At 35.4% G+C, this 17154-nt stretch overlaps 1 long non-coding RNA gene across 1 annotated transcript; it reads right to left on the bottom strand.

Annotated features, from left to right (window-relative positions):
- Positions 1 to 7216: 7216 nt before the first annotated feature.
- On the bottom strand, positions 7217 to 11112 carry LOC132642090 (uncharacterized). Its single transcript, XR_009583051.1, has 4 exons — positions 10643 to 11112; positions 9503 to 9577; positions 8188 to 8252; positions 7217 to 7491 (listed from the first exon to the last, which is right to left on the bottom strand). It is a non-coding gene; the product is annotated as an uncharacterized LOC132642090 (long non-coding RNA).
- Between the last annotated feature and the right edge of the window lie 6042 nt (positions 11113 to 17154).

Genomic DNA, 17154 nt, shown 5'->3' with positions numbered 1-17154 from the left:
AGTGAGGTGGCATGTCACATAGTGTCCACCTCATTAAATTATTAGTGGTCGTTTGGTTTAAGGTATAACATGGGTTATGTCGGTACTAATTTTTATACCACGTTTGGTATAAGGTATAGATTTATCCCGGGATTATTTTATACCTTGTACCAAACGTGGTATAAAAATTAGTGCTGGAATAACTCAACTTATACCTTCTTAACCCACTTATACTGGTATTATTTTATACCATCTTTCAGATGGTATAAAATAATACCAACAGATGGTATAAATTAGTCCCGGGATTGTAATCCCGGGACTATTTTGACCTCAAACCAAACGACCACTTAGTGTCCTATGGGATTGGGCTCCACCTGTAACAGTGGAGGGATAGATTTAAGCTAATAATATAACGTTAGAGGCATATTTTGACCCAAAGTATAATGAAGGATATATTTGATCCTATTTTGATAGTATATGGGTATATTAGGCCCTTTTCCGTTTTTATATAAAAAAACAAACTTGAATGAAAACACAACAAAAATTGGAGAGAAAAGCTCCAACTTCTCTCTTCCTTTCCCCCTTTTCGTTATTTCCCATATTGTCTCAACAATAACCGTCTTTTCTAAGGACGTGAGCCCTCCGGCTACCCTTACGGGGAAATGTTCGGTCATTCTTCTTCTCTCTCGGCGAATTTAATTATGCAAAAACCAAAGTCTGCTCTGAATATTCTAAACTCTTTTCTCCCTCCAGTTCATCCAGTCGCAACGTAAACTCATCAAACGTGCTCCCTAAATAAACAACCCCCTATAACAAATCTCTTACAGAAAATCCCCAAAACTATGCTTCAAATTTGAGGGAACGAGCAGCAATGGAACCTTATCAATGTTATACCCCATTTTTAACCGGGTTAAATTAGAGTACAACATATTGGTGATTCCTATTTATTTTGTTTTAAGGACTCGCCACCTAATTAATTTAACGGTGAATTAGGACACCTAGACGTTAACTAAGGTAAAGTTAAAACTAAACCTCTGTTAATAGTCTGCTTAACCAATGTGATTCTAGGTAAGGGCTCTATATTATCCTAAATGGAAGGGGTTAGGCATCCTTTAGAATCCGCTAACTACGGTTATCCGACCAAACTTAGGTTAATTAATTGAGGCTAAATATAACACTTAAATTTTAAGAAAATGGGTTGCAAATGTTATTAAGGTTTTAAAGGAAAACATAGTAATGTTATTTAGACTAACTTGAAGAAATACATGGTAGTCCACTCAAAAATAAAACTTATAAATGTTGTTAAGCTTTAAATGATAATTTTATTTTAAAAATGAGACTTGCAAAATATAATGATTTGTATATTGATAGAAGCTTTTTAAGAGAAATCTAGACTTATCTTTTTAATAAAATGCAAAAGGTAACGAGTTTTCTTCCTCTAACTTTATTTGGTTGTATTCGGCTAAAATATGTATAATTGGATGAATCTTGAAAACAACGTTTATAAAATATACTTGAGTTTATATTTGCGTATTAGTGACGTTTTGAAATGTATATGATAGAATAAAATATGATTCCCTTTACTTAAAATATATAGTCTTATGGAATTAATTTTAGTCTTCCTTAAACTAACTACCCATTTTACTAAAATCAAACCCATTAATTTCGCTAACTTCACTACGGTTCATCTAATCTAGTAAGACAAAATAAAACGTTAGTCATACAAGGCAAATAAAATACACAACAATAAAAATAAGGAAGAGAGTAAAGAGTGAATGGGCTAGGCCCATTTTCTCGGACTGCTGCTGCGGTCTGTTTTGCTATTGGGCTTTGACCCATTTATTAAGACCCGAATGTTGCGAACTGTTCATGCTATTGGGCTTCAACCCAGATTTTGTTTTCTATCTATGCTGCGGCTGGGCTGACACAGGAGGAGAGTTTCGTTGGGCTTTTAGCCCAACGCCGAATACTGGAGAAGACGAGTCCCCTCGGACTCGTAAGCGATGTTCATGCATAAAAAAAAAATGGAAAGAAAAGGATTAGCACATAACCAATAAATAAGACTAAACATGTATAATGTAAATGATTCATGTATATACCAGGTATACTCTCATGTATATATCCTAATATATACATGATGTCTCCTAAACCAATGCTTCAGTTCATTTATTTACAGAGGCCAACAGGCAGAACACAAGGCCTTCTTTGCAATCGTGAATATAGGGGACAACAGTCATTGAACAATTTTTAGGCAATTATAAAACTTCCTCATATGTATTATGAAAATCCCAAGTAGGAAAAGAAAAACAGAAGATGGAGGAGAGGAATAGAAACACATAAGAAAACAAGTCACAAAGGGGGCAGGAGCGTTATGCAGAAAAATTAGCAGGAAACAGTAGCATAGAGTAGCATGGGTATGCAGCAGTCAAGATGAAAGAGAACAGGCAAGTTACAGCATGTTTGAAGGGAAGAGATTATGCAAAATTTATTCAATGATACACGATGACATATCTAGTACAGGGAGAATAATCAACTCTAGATAAAGCACAATCCAAGCAACAAACTGAGTGTGACAGTAGGAATGCATCAGGGTCAATTATCACATTCAACAGAAAGGAAATAGCCAAGACAAGTCATGGAGTCAGTCACTGTACAAAAACAGATGAGTTCAGAAACAATTCCAAAAGCAGATGTGGGCATGAGAAGGAGACAACGCACAAGTACATACATGTGAAATTCACATCATAAAAAGACCTTAGTGACACAAACAGTAATAAAGTCAAACACATACTTCTTTGAAAGGGCAAAAACAGTAAACAACAGTTGTAGGCAAGGCAAAAGGGAGAAGTATGCAGCTGCTGAGGACAAGCAAAGGCAAATTAGGTTGACAGCCAACTCAAAACATTAATGCAGAGCTGAGTGGAGTTTTTCCATACAGTAAGACATAGAGGGAACATTTCAAAGTGGGAAGACACTGCAGCAGACTGACCAAGCTAGGCATGGATCATGTTCAAACAGGCTGTGGACTAAACAGCTTCTAATGAGTACCTCTTAGGACAGTTTTCACTTTAAACAGAGCTTATAGGAATGCCAGTGATTAGGTAAATGTATCTTAGCTCAGGTTAGGTTGAAGCAGTAACTAAACCAAGCTAAACCAACTAATGCATACAAACCAGATAACAACAGCGCATGTATGATTTCTAAACTAAGCTATATAAAAAAAGGGCTAATGTTAATCAAATTTTGACTTAAAACTCATAAACTGACTAAATTATAAATCAAGCAGAGAAAAATATCAGAGAAACAGAGAAACATATCCAACAAATATATAAAGGGCCTATTAACAGACTAATCTGCCAGAAGTCAATAAAGTTGCACTAGGCATCATATTAAGCCAACCAAACAGCCCTCATATGCATAATTATCAAGCTAATCTAACAACTTAATATGATGAATGTCACACTTACATATAGTCGGCTGGACCATATCTGATTAATACTGAACATACATAAATTACTAAGAAATGCTTAGTGACTAACGCATACCAACATAATCCAATTAATCACTAAGCTAACACTCGACCATCACTTAGGCATAAGTTAAATAGATGGATAAACCACAAAGCAATAGTCACATAGACATCAAATTTCAGGAATTGAGTCAACATGAGTTTGATTGAAGAATACGCTGACTTTAAACACCAAAATCACCATAAGTGATAACCAGCAAATGAATAAGCTAATCTAAACAGGACCAAAAAAACATGACTATGTCAAATTAGAGACCAAAACGAATCAGCGAACAACATTGACATATCATGTAATCATTTCATCGTATCTAACCCAAGCAGATTTCGTTCATGTCAGAGTATATTACTTGAATAAACAGAGTGAAAGAGGGACAGTGCCGACCTGTTTTAATTATATACACAATATACCTAAGGTATATACACCATGATGTGTATATCAGATGTATATTGAATGCATACCTCCCCCTTTACCTTGATACCCACCGTATATCCTATGTATATTCAGCTTTGAATAGGTTCTAACTCCTGAGAATTCAGTCTAAGCATCCAAAACTACGATGTACATCTTTCAAATTCATTTTAGTAATCAACATCCTATCCTAACAGCATCCAAACATCCACAAACAACACGACGACAGGGAAACTACATAGTTAGCTAACTAGAGCAAAAACTAAAGATTGAAAGTAAGAGACGTATCAAGATTTACCTTTTTTGTGTGCAGTGAACTGAGGCGTCGGGTCTCGGACCTATACTCGACTGCTACGAGATCTGAGCTTGAATCCACTCAGACCCAGAATAGTAGTAAAAAAAAAACGATTTAATATTTCGACTGAACTTCAAGATAAAAAAACGAAAATTGATGAACCCAGTTCTTTTCTGGGGAATTTGAGGCGATAAAAAGTTTGTGCTTTCGGGTATTAAAAAAAAAAGACTGAAATAACTCCTATTTTTCATAGATTCGAAGCAGCTAAGAATAATATTTTCTTAGGGGGATCTCGGCCAACTCCACTTGTTCTTTTCAGGGGATTTCGGGTTCAAGATCTCCTTTTTTCAACGATTCAACTTCCCCCTCTTTATAGATTTTCGCTTTGTTTGAAGGAAGAGAGAAGGAGGAGCGGGGGACAGGGGAAAGTGGGGAACAGAGCATGGGGGGACAAGAGAGCTAGGGGGGGTGCGGCTGATGAAGGAATGAGGGAAACAAAGAAAAGAAAAAGTGGGGGGAGGGATTTAGGTTTAGAAGAAGAGATTGGGCCGTCCGGGTCGGGTCGGGTATTGGATGTAGTGGGCTGAAAAATATAGGCTGGGGTAGATGAGGGCTGATGAAATTAAAATATAGACTAATGATATTGGGCTGATTATTAACGGGTAGGGTACTATTTTAGGGGACAATGGGCTTCTAATTCTAAATAAAAGGAGTAGAATATATATATATATATATATATTTTTTTTTTTGAAGTTGCCAAAAATATTAGAAGCGTAAATAGATATTTTGGAGGAGAGGCGGGACAAAATTGGGTGTCAACAATCAAAGAAAAAGGTTTCCATCTGATATATACCTTATTAGCCTGTGGATGGAAAACTAATAGTAAGTTTCACGAACAAAGAATGGATACTTGCCGCCTCACCATTGTTGGCAAATTTCCAAGAACAAGACCCTCAATTAACAAAATCAAAACGGAATTCAGGAAAGCAATCCCCCTAGAAGGCTCTTTCAAATTCAGCGCATACAATCTTAAGTATGTTTTCATTGATTTCGATCTTGAAGAGGATCGCAAGAAGGTCTATGGCATATATGGATTTTTTGCCAAACAACTTTGAGGCAAAAAGCACTTTTTGGGAATTTAAGGTGTTTGGGCAATTAGTAAAACTGATTTTAGGTAGAAGCAGAAGCAATTTTTCTGCAATTGGGGAGAAGCTAAAAGTTTCTGCTCCTTGAGAAAAGCAGAAGCAGAAAATTATCTTTTTCAAAACAAATATATCCCTACCATAAATACATATTTACCAAGTATCTCCCTTGTTAATTCATTAATTTCTAATTATACATATTTACAACAATTCGTTTTGATTCTCAATGAAATCTCAATCATATAATTTAAATGTTTAAAAGAAAATTACAGTTACTTCATACTCTTGTTATAATTATCAAGTTGTTATTTTATATAATTTAAATTTTTTTATTGTTTATAATTCATTTCTTATCCAAAAAAATGACGTTTATTTTTCTTTTGATCTTCAAGCAGTCTTATAACTCTTTTTGTACTTAAAAAAATGACAACATCATTTTATTAAATGTTATTTGTATTGATTTTTTTAGTATATTTAAACCAGTACGTTATATTATACCAATCTATAATATTTGTTTTGATTTATCTATGTATTACTGATTCAATTTTTTTAATTTTAATTAAATAAAAATAAAAACTTAAATTAAGTCTATCATAATAAATATTTAAAATAGTTTCTCTCTATAAAATAATATTTTTCGTAAATGTTCATTGACACTTGTCTTTTTTCATAATTAAAACACTTTTTAAAAAGGATTATCTAGACATAATTTGCTTATCAAAATACTTTTAAAATGAATTAGTCAAATACAAACTGATTGTAACACCTCGTGCCTTCAGGCTAAGGTTGACCTGTAAGATGGGGATACAATGGAACCAAGAGGGGAAGTGTGGGAAGTGTTTTGTAACCTATAAAAGGTATAAGAAGATTCCTTGGGCAAAGTAAAGTCGGAAGCTACTCTATGGAGCATGTTTTCAAGTGAGTTTGTACCAGGTCTCACTTAAAGTGAGTATTAGAAGAAATCTATAAGGAATTTTTAAAAACTTGAACATGAAAATTGTAGATCTTTGAAATACCTTTCCATCCTTATATGGTGGAGCCCAAATGAACATTTGTACAAAAAGTTATGCACGTTTTACTAAACAGCGTTCGGCTAACTTACGGCCGAATCTACGGGCCGTAAATCTGGCTGTATATTTTGCCCAAAAATCATACACTCTGTTTTTGATTTGTGCTAGACTTTATGGGCCATAAAATGGGCCTCGAGTGGGCGTAAAACAGGGCCGACAACAACTTTAAAACTTTAATTTTTTACTTTTTCACTCCATTCTTCACATCCCCAAGCCCTAGAACGACCATTCTCTCTTCACGTCATCCTCATACGTCAAGGTAAGTCCCTCCAGTGTATTCCTAAGTGAATTTTAATGATTATACATGAATTCTAAGTAAAATCCTATGTTACCAACCTAAGATTTTCAAGAAAACCCTTCTCAAATGTTCAAGTGAAGGTTTTAGGGTTTCTCCTCCAAAGATTGGATATTTCTTTGAGTTTAGGAGCGATTGAGGTATGTAAGGCTAACTCCCTACATGTGGAAAGTTAATGATTCTCCCCATGCCTCGTTCTTTTACGATTATTATGAATTGCCTCAGAAATAGAGTTAAGCCTTAGTTTCATGAAAAGCTCAGACTTCTATTCTCTAAACGACATAGTTTCATAATTCGTTCATGATTGTCGTTTCGAATATCGTTGTCACGCCTCGAAACCTGGGCCTGGACATACACGGCACCCGGTGCCTGACTACATGTGACCGAGCGAACTAACTGGCTGACTGAATCAACATGTAGTATCATAACATACTGAATGCGAAAAATAAGCTAACACATGCTGATATACTGAAAGTATGAATGAATAAATAATTGAAAGTGCGGAATACTTAACTAAGTCTTAAAGATAAATATTGTAGCCAACAAGGCTAACATAAAAGCATGTGTTTCTGCCTAGCTGATATATAGTCTATGAAGCCTCTACTGAAGTACTGTAAATCAACTGTTGCCAGGACAAGGCCCCCGGCATACCTGACTGTCTATAACTGCTATAAAAACTGTAAATAAATGATAAGGCCCTTAAAGAGGAGCTCACCAATCAGCTGATACTGGAGATCCTAACGAGCAGATGCGTCATCCTGTAAATCGTTAGCTGCATTGCGAGATGCAGGCCCATGCAAAAGGGAAGTCAGTATATTTGAATTGCACTGGTATGTAAAGCAACTGAAAGAAAGAACTATAAGTGGGGTGCTCGGGAAAAGGCAGCCCAAATCAAGAAACATGTATATATAATCTGAAACTGAAACTGATAACAGAACTGAACAAAAGAAGTAAAGTAATAGGTACTCCCTATTCTGAATATGAATTCACCTTTTTAACTGAATTAATCATATGTGGGGCCTCGGCCCAATACAAGTGCACAAATCAGTGGCCTTGGCCAAGTAAGTGCGTCAGGCAATGGCTTCGGCCAAGTATACGTATACATAAGGTTGTACCTCAGGCAAAGATAGAGGTGTTCAACATTCATCAACTTATATCAAGGAATTGAGAATCATGCTGTAATGCATAACTGTCACGACCCAAATATTGGATCATGCGGGCACCCACACTAACCCTCCCTGGTGGGCGAACCCTTCAGGTAACTACCTTAATTTGATACAACATGCGGAATAAATACTTTTATTATAAGAAATCCCCAAAACCTGGTCTAGACTCATACAAGAGCTTCTAAGAAGTTTACAATTTGAAGTAGATAACAGACTCAAACTGGATACGATTTCTGTTTAAGGATAGAGAACAACAGAAATCTAAGGAGAGACTCTGGGTTGCAAGATCTCAAATAGCTCACCCAAACCGCCTTTGACGAATGCCTCGAAACGGTCGTGAGACTCCGAACATCACCTGAAAATAACTCTACACTCCACAAGGAGTGTAGCAAGAGTAGTATGAGCACAACACAAGGCTCGTAGGTATCATAGGCCGAAAATGGTTAGTTCACGCATATAAACAAGAAGCAACTAACAGGTAAGCAGGTAAGTAATCAAACACAGTCACAACTCTAGCACACATGAAAGTCTTGCAGTAACGATAGTCACAAGGGATTTCAATGTCTCAGGTTATAAGCCTAAGGAGAAATCTATAAACCTCGAGTCCATCAAGCCTCTAAAATAAATACTTACAAACAACAACTCAATAATTCACAATTCAAGAATCAATCATAGAATGTGCCATGCAATGACATGAATAGCAATTCAAATGGAGTGCTATGCAATGCAATGTCGTGCTATGTAAATGTTATGCAATGCAGTAGTCACCTCTCACGCTCCATTCTCGTACACACATGCTATGGCAATACCTCATAGTCATGACCCATGGGGGACCCGCGAAGTCCATGTACCACTCGTGCTCTCCGGCAAAAACCTCGGAGGCTATCAATTACTCTCAATCTCCAGCAAAGACCTCGGAGTCTCTCTGTCACTCTCAATCTCCGGCAAAGACCTCGGAGTCTCTCTGTCACTCTCAATCTCCCGCAAAGACCTCGGAGTCTCTCAATCACTCTCCTCACCATTAGGACAACATAAAAGTAATATGGAAGCATGTCATGCATGAAGTCTCAACTATATCACCAATATGCAATAAACAAGTACAAGACATATTATTGTCCATGGCTCAATAATCAATATTACCCTTCCCTTTCATAAGGTGAGTGAGCTAGTATGTGATAATGATACAACTAGGTGATAATTACATCAAATAGCACATAGAATATGGGATGCATTCCTCGCATGAAATCAACCTCAACAATCACCGCAGTCATAGGTTCCATAGATTCATACTAGGAAATGCAATTCAATATTCAATTTCTCAGTAATAACCTTCCTCTTCCATATGACCAGTGAGATAACAAGAGAGAGGAAATTATATCAAGTACATGAAATCACAATACAGTGACAAGATCACCTAACACTATCGCAATGGCGACGAGCCCACATAACAGTATCACAATAACGGCGACAAGCCCACGTAACAGCTGACAATATCAACCTAGATGGAATTTACCTCCACACCATGCCTGAAGACCTATCATGCTTTCCCCGTCAATCACTACTATCTACATACGTTTTGCTAACCGGAGTCTAGACATAAAGTAAACCGTAACCTACCTCAATGTCGAACAGGTGTCACGAACTTTCACGCCAAAGCTTTTTCCTTCTGAAGTGCTTCCGAACAGACAGAGTCTATCAAATATATAATCTACGTTAGAATACGAATCTAAGAGCGCCCATATTGCTATACCTATATTCGAAACCCAAAAACGCACTAAAAAGAATGGCCTTGGGCCCACGAGGGCAAATTTGGAATTTTATTGAAAATAAATTTCACCCATTATCTAAGGATCATATAATTCGGGCGGCATCTCCTCTAAATAATTCACCCCATGCGAACTCCAAATTAGTTCCAAATCACAACAACAACACCAACAACCTCATGTACATCTAATCCATAAGAACATAAGTACCATAACAATCCTCATAATTCCACAAAATCCAATTCATATCTCAACAATTTCATATAAACAACTACAACTTTAAATATCAAGATTTCTTCACTCTTAACACATAATCAATGACAACAACAACAAGTTATACGATTTCCTGCCATTAATCCGGTAGTTCTCATCTCACAATTTATAATTAGCTAGGCCATAAATCAATTTCGGCCCAAAAGAAGAAAACGTTATATACCACTATTTCTGATCCATTTAATTAACTAAAGAAATAATGACTAAACTAATCTCTTCTCAATGCCAAGACCACATGGCCCATTTTTCGTCGTCCTCATGCATTATCCAATAACAAATAGTAAAACAAACATCCATTACAGTATAACAAATCAGGTAATAAACCATTCACACTAATATGATGCTAGCATTTGTACACTTATTTAATCCATTAAAATACTCATTAAGTCAAATAGGGGAATGAAACACAAATAGAAAACTTAAGTTAAGAAAACAGTAAGCTAAAATTCCTCGATACGTATCAACGTGCTTGCATCTTCAAGTTCTAATTATTAAGAAAACATGAACTTTATTAGAGAACTTTAACATTATTAATTAACAAGCCCAGTTAGCAAGAAACCTAAGTAACAAAATAAACGTAGCAACTAGAGAAAGAAAGATACATATTTGTATATAACCAACTGAAAATCAATGACAAACTCATCAAGATCATATTTTTACTCAAGTCATACATTCACAAAAATCATGCCATAAAATTTAAAGAGCAAAGTGAAAAATGGACCTTAAAGAGCTTTTCAACAAATTTGAATCAGTTAAGTTTGAATAACCAGAGCTCGACGGAAAACCTCAAGCGGAACTCGACCTCAACCGGAGTAACGAAATCCGAACAGAAGAAACTCGACCCAAGGATTCTCAGCTCAAATCCATCTCGGGCGGCTTTATGGAATTTTAATGTGGTGGTTAACAAGTGGTTTTGGAGCTGGTTTCGTATGGTTCTTTTTCAGTTGCTGCTTTAGGTTTGTTTTTTAAGCTGATGTGATTCTAATGGGTCTAGTTTTATGGCTGTTTGGAGAAGGGATTTACGATGGCTACTGGGTGGAGATGGAGTGGATATGTTGTATCAACTATAGAGGGGTGGTGAGCTTTATGCTTGAGCTGTGTTGATGAAGAAAATGAGACGTGAAAATTGGATGAATACGTATGCAGCTGAATATGGTGTTTCAAATTAGTGTGTTGATTAGTTTTGGCTGTCAAGCTCTTGAGGAATATAAAATTCCGAAGTAGTAATCATTTGCTGTACACGTTGTTTTCAAATATGAAAAGTCAGCAAATTGTACTAATACCTACTCATCAATAAGTTTTCCACCTCACCACTTATCCATTCATCCAATATTTATTTTACGGAAAAGGGTCAAAATTACCCCTGAACTTTAAAAAATAGTTTATTTATACCCTTCGTTATACTTTAGGGTCAATTATACCCTTACCGTTATATTATGGGGTCAATTATACCCTTATGACTAACTGCTGCCACGTGGCATCATCCCAACCCTTCAAAATTATTTTACCCTCAAATAATTTTTTACCCACTAAAATAACTCAACTCAACCCGATTTTTTTTTCCAGCAAAAATAATACGGATACTTTTTCTAGGAAAAAAAATAAAAATAATTTCGTATTATTTTTGCTGGAAAAAAAGTTGTTGAGTTATTTTAGTGGGTAAAAAAATTATTTGAGGGTAAAATAATTTTAAAGGGTTGAGATGATGCCACGTGGCAGCAGTTAGTCATAAGGGTATAATTGACCTCATAGTATAACTGTAAGGGTATAATTGACCCTAAAGTATAACGAAGGATATAAATAAACTATTTTTCAAAGTTCAAGGATAATTTTGACCCTTTTCCGTTTATTTTATTAGTCTCCTACTAAGTTTAACAATTGACCAATTAAAATGGAAAATGGGATCTGAATGGGTTGTCTATGATTTATTAAGGGACAAGACTAATTAAGTGAGATCTAGAGTTGGAATCCCTTTGTGGACCGTGGGCCCCACCCCACTAGCAATTACTTTCCAAAAGAAACATTTCTATACTAGTTGTAGGTGTCATTACAAGATTCATATATATATATATATATATATATATATATATTAGTCACTTGCTGCTAAAATTCCATGGATCCACGTGGATTGTGCTTACATAATACCTTCCCATATAAAATCCTTGATTAAAATATTAGTAAATGAAAAAAATATCTCATAATGATTTCATAAATATTGAGATATGTAGAAAATATATTTTATCAAATTCTAATTTTCTCAATCTTATATCAAGAGGATAAATTTTTGTACTATTAATTTTCACAACGAAAGAAAATAACTCTTTTTATGAATAAACTATTCACACACATTAAATACATATATTCTAAAATTTACTCGTCAATTAAATAACCGAATCACCCGTTATCGCCAGCTATAGACACCAAAATTAGACCACGAAAAGGGTGTTTTAGGGATATTAGGCCTAAAAGTGCTAAACGACCAAATGGGTCGTTACAATAATACTAGAATACTGAACAGTACTATGTCGAGACATGTATTCATGAATTGATTATGGAGTTTAAGGCATTAATTGTTCATAAGCATACTGAGTTTTCATGACTAAGACTTATGGGATTGAATGTCGAACACCTGTATTTGGGCCTGAGGCTACAGTTTATTCATACGTATACTTGGGCCCGAGGCCACAAATTTGTGCACTTATATTGGGCCTGAGGCCACATATGATTAATTAAGTATTCCATATTCAGAATAGGAAGTACTTATGACTTCTCTTGTTCAGTTCAACTATTAGCATGTTCAGTTTCAGTTTCAGTATAACATTTGTTTATTGATATAGATTGCCCTTTCCTGAGCATCCCACAACTATTTATTCTTTCAGTTAGTTTCACATACTAGTGCAATTCAAGTACTAACGTCCCTTTTGCCGGGGGCCTGTATCACGATTTATAGGATGACAGATTAGCATGCTAGGATTCTCGTATCAGCTGCTTTGGCGAGCCCCAATTCGTTCGGGGCGTTATCTTATTTACAGTTTTTTTAGTGTTGACACCCAATTTTGTCCCGCCTCTCCTCCGAAATACCTATTTACGCTTCTAATATTTTTGGCAAATTAAAAAATATAATTATATTTTTACTATAATTATTAGCCTCTTATCAACATCGGCGTTTCATTATTCTATTACAGTTACTAGGTATTATTATTATTATTAGTTCAAATACGAGCCCAATTTACCCCAATATTTTCGGATTAACCCAAAACAATTTTCATAGGACACTACCCATTTTAATTCACCGCAACCCAATTTTCAGACCAGTCCACATTTTATCCCAACCCATTATTTAAGCCCAATACCCGGTCCAGTAACCCGACGACCCGGCCCAATTCGCCTCTTAACAAAAATGAAACCCTAGGGGTTTCATCTTTGTCATCACCGCCTCCTTCTCCTGTTCTCTCTCCTCCCTTCCTCCTTCGTCTCTCTCTTCTCCTTCGTCTCTTCCTCATCTCCCCCCACGTTGCCTCTGCCACTTCCACCTTCCTCTGTCCCCCACACTCCTCTTCCCCCACTTCTTTCTGTCCCCCCACGCTCCTCTCTCTCTTCCACTTCCCTTTGTCCCCGCCCTTCTCAAACGAAAACCCTAATCCGCCCTATAAATAATAGTTTTCTGTTAATTCATTAGACAGGCCTGGAAATCGAAGAACCCCCCTACAAAAACGAGTTCTTGAACCCTAAAAATCCACTCGAAAGAGAGGTTTTCAGCCGCATAAAACCCTTCCTGAAAAACAGTTCTTCAGCTTTGAATACCTCTGAAAATAAAAAGTCTTTAATCGTTCAAATTCCCTTTTAAAATATTAGTTTCAGTTTTCTTGATATTATCTCAAAAATACTAAATCCATTCTGTTTTTGCTCGTTCGAATCTGAGTGCCAAGAACTCGGAGTTTGTGTTGTTTCGAGGTAGATCGAAGACTCGAGGCCTCATTTTGCTGCACCCGAAGAAGGTAAACCCCTTTCCTTAGCCATTTCGGTTTGTTTAAATTGTTGTTTATACTATTTATGCTATTGTGTTTAATCCCGTATTAGTAGTAAGCCTGATTAGGACAGTTATGGTTTGGTTAGTTTAAACCAGGATTGTATACGTTAAAATTAGTTGGGTTTTAGTCGTATTTGTATCATTTGCAAAGTTTAATCATGTTTAAGAGTATTTAATTCCTGCTTATTTGTTAGCTTGGGTCCTGTTTAGCCGAGATTCAGTATGTCGAGTAATCTGTTCAATCGATGTTATGCCTATTTCAGCTTCTGTTTAGCATGTTCTTAGTTTAAATCATGTTTTAGCTTATTGCCTTAGCTTAATTATTAGATTAGTCTTGTTGTGTTTTCTAGTTTAATCTGAGTTTTTGCTTCATAATTGTCGCTATGTGTGCAAATCAGTTCATTTTCTTGGTACTATTTGGTTTAGCCTAAACCTATCCATGACTAATTAGCTAGTCTGCGAGTCTGTTCTGGTTTCCTCCCTATTTAGCGTGATTGGTAGCTTGGTTGAGCATGTGTAGTCACTTATCCATGACTGTTCAGTTTGTTTGTGTTTAAATGTTGCTTAGCTTGATTAAATTGTAGTCAAATATAGTTTATTCAAGCCAGTACGAATCAGTAGAATGATTATGGGTCTAATGTGAAGGCATAACATAGCTTGCTCATCGATTTTGTTTGTTAGTAAAACTCAGAACCATCGTTAATTATGGGATGTTTGTTGAATAGGCTTTGGCCAAGTCTGTGAAACTTGACTGACTTAAAAGGGATAGCCATATTTCTGTTGTATATTCATAGAAGCTTAGGTACTGGAGGCTGTGATATATGTGCATTAGCTATAAATTATGGATTTGAATATTGGGATTTAAATATAGTCTAAAAATGGATAAAACCTGGTCCAAAGAATGATATTTGCATTAGTGAGTATACTGTTAAAACCAGCTGGTATGCCTTGCGTACATGGGTTTATTTTCTTAAACAACTCTGCTGTACTTGTTTAACTAAGGCTGCGCATGTTATGTATACCCGAAACTGTTTGGTATATTATTTCTCTTTTCCTGCACATGCTGTTGCTGTATTTTGGGAATTCAGCTTGGTGAGAAATATGGGTTCAGCTGCTGTTTAATGGCAGCAGTCCTCTCGTTTGATCTGAATTTGCTTTAAGTGGGAGCTTCAGTCTATTTATAAGTTGTTGTTTTCATGGTGTCTTCAATCTGTCGTATGGATCTGAAATCTGTCGAATTCTGTTTTCATAAGTGCTTTCGTAGCAGCCCTCTCGTTTGGTCTGAAATCTGTTGAGTTCATCATATGATAATACTATGCTAAATAAACTTGAAAGATGTCGACTGTAGTTTGGATGCTTAGGTGTGAATTTCGTGAACCTGAGAATTCGGAGCATATGTATCAATTATAGAATATAGTATACTGAATTAGTTCTCTGTATTTGAACCTGGCATTTCATCTCTGTGTCTGTTAAATATGTTCGTCTGTAAATATGAATATCTTTGTTGAATACCATTGTTGTATATGAACCTGTGTTCAGTCCAGCTTATCATGCATTTAATTCAGTTTGTTAATTTGAAACTGCCTTGCATAAAGTTTGGACAGTTGAATTGAAAATGATAGCATGGTCTTTTGTCATTCATGTATGTTATGTGTCTTGTGCTGATGCATTTCTTGAATCAGATAAGAGCATGTCATTTAGTCTGCCATAACTGGAATATTTATATTCTGTTATGAGATTAGCTTGGGGAATGCCAATGAACAAATGCTTTGGGTTCATTGGGGAATGCCAATGAACTGATTTGTTTTGAGTCTATATTTTATATGTTTAGCTTTACTCATTGATTAGATACTAATTCTCCATTTCCTTTTATTTTATGCATGACTTTCGCATACGAGTCCGAGGGACTCGTCTTCCGCATTCGATGTTGGGCCGAGGCCATACGGAACATCATTTCCCCCTTTCTATCCAGTTGTGTCCGCAGCAAAGGAAACAAAATATTGGGCTGTTGGCCCAAGCAAACAACAACAAATTGCAACACCCCCCTTAAAAATGGGCTGAACTATCCCAGCAGCATTATGACTATCAGTCCGAAAATGGGCTGAGCCCATTTAAATTATCTCTTCCTCTGTTTATTTTGTGCATATTAATTTATATTATTCAACTAACTCTTTGTTTGTTTTGTTTTCTTAGTTTAGATAAATCCTAATGAATTAGTAGGTTTAGTTTTAGTAATGGGTAGTTTAGTTTAAGGAAGACTAACAATTAATTCCATAAGTTATTCTCTTTTCATGTTTTATTTTATTTGGAATAATTGATTTGCAAAATAGCATGACTATATGTTTCGAGTTAAGAGATCATGTTTTATTCTTACTATCCTAGAAATTCCAAAACGTCACTAATATGCAAATATAAACTCAAGTATATTTTATAAACATTGTTTTCAAGATTCATCCAATTATACATATTTTTAGCCGAGCATAGTTAAATAAATTAGTAAAAAGAGAAAGAAAACTCATTATCTTTGCATTCTATTTATAAAATAAGTCTAGATTTTCTGCACCACTATACCTATATAATGTAATTTTATCCTAAATTTAAATTGGCTAGGTCTTCTCCTAAAAGTTTCTATTTATATGCGAATCATTATATTTTGCAAGTCTCATTTCTAAAATAACATTATTATTTAAAGTTTAGCAATATTTATAGTTTACTTCAAATAACATCCGAAAATAGCATTTTTATTATCCTACAAGTCTTGTTTAAAAGTCTTGCTTTAAAATAGCATTTTTATTTAAATCCTTAGCATATTTTTAAATCTTATTTTAAACAACCTTATTATATTTTCCTTTAAAACCTTAGTAATGTTATAAATCATTTTCTTAAAATTTAAGTACCTTATTTATCCTTAATTGATTAACCTAAGTTTGACCGGACAACCGTAGTTAACGGATTCTAAAAGATGCCTAACCCCTTTCCTTTAGAATAATATAGAACCCTTACCTAGAATCACACTGATTAAGCAGATTATTAACAAAGGTTTAGGTAGCTTTACCTTAGTCGATAAATTAGGTGTCCTAATTCACCGTTAAATTAATTAGGTGGCGACTCCTTAAAATAAACAAAAATAGGAATCACCAATATGTTGTACTCCTAAATTAACCCGGTTAAAACGGGTACGACATTTAGTATTGTTAGACAGT

This window comes from Lycium barbarum, chromosome 5, assembly GCF_019175385.1.
Source record: "Lycium barbarum isolate Lr01 chromosome 5, ASM1917538v2, whole genome shotgun sequence".
Taxonomy (NCBI): domain Eukaryota; kingdom Viridiplantae; phylum Streptophyta; class Magnoliopsida; order Solanales; family Solanaceae; genus Lycium; species Lycium barbarum.
The sequence above is the reverse complement of the archived record's forward strand: the minus strand, read 5'-3'. Positions and strand labels throughout refer to the sequence as shown.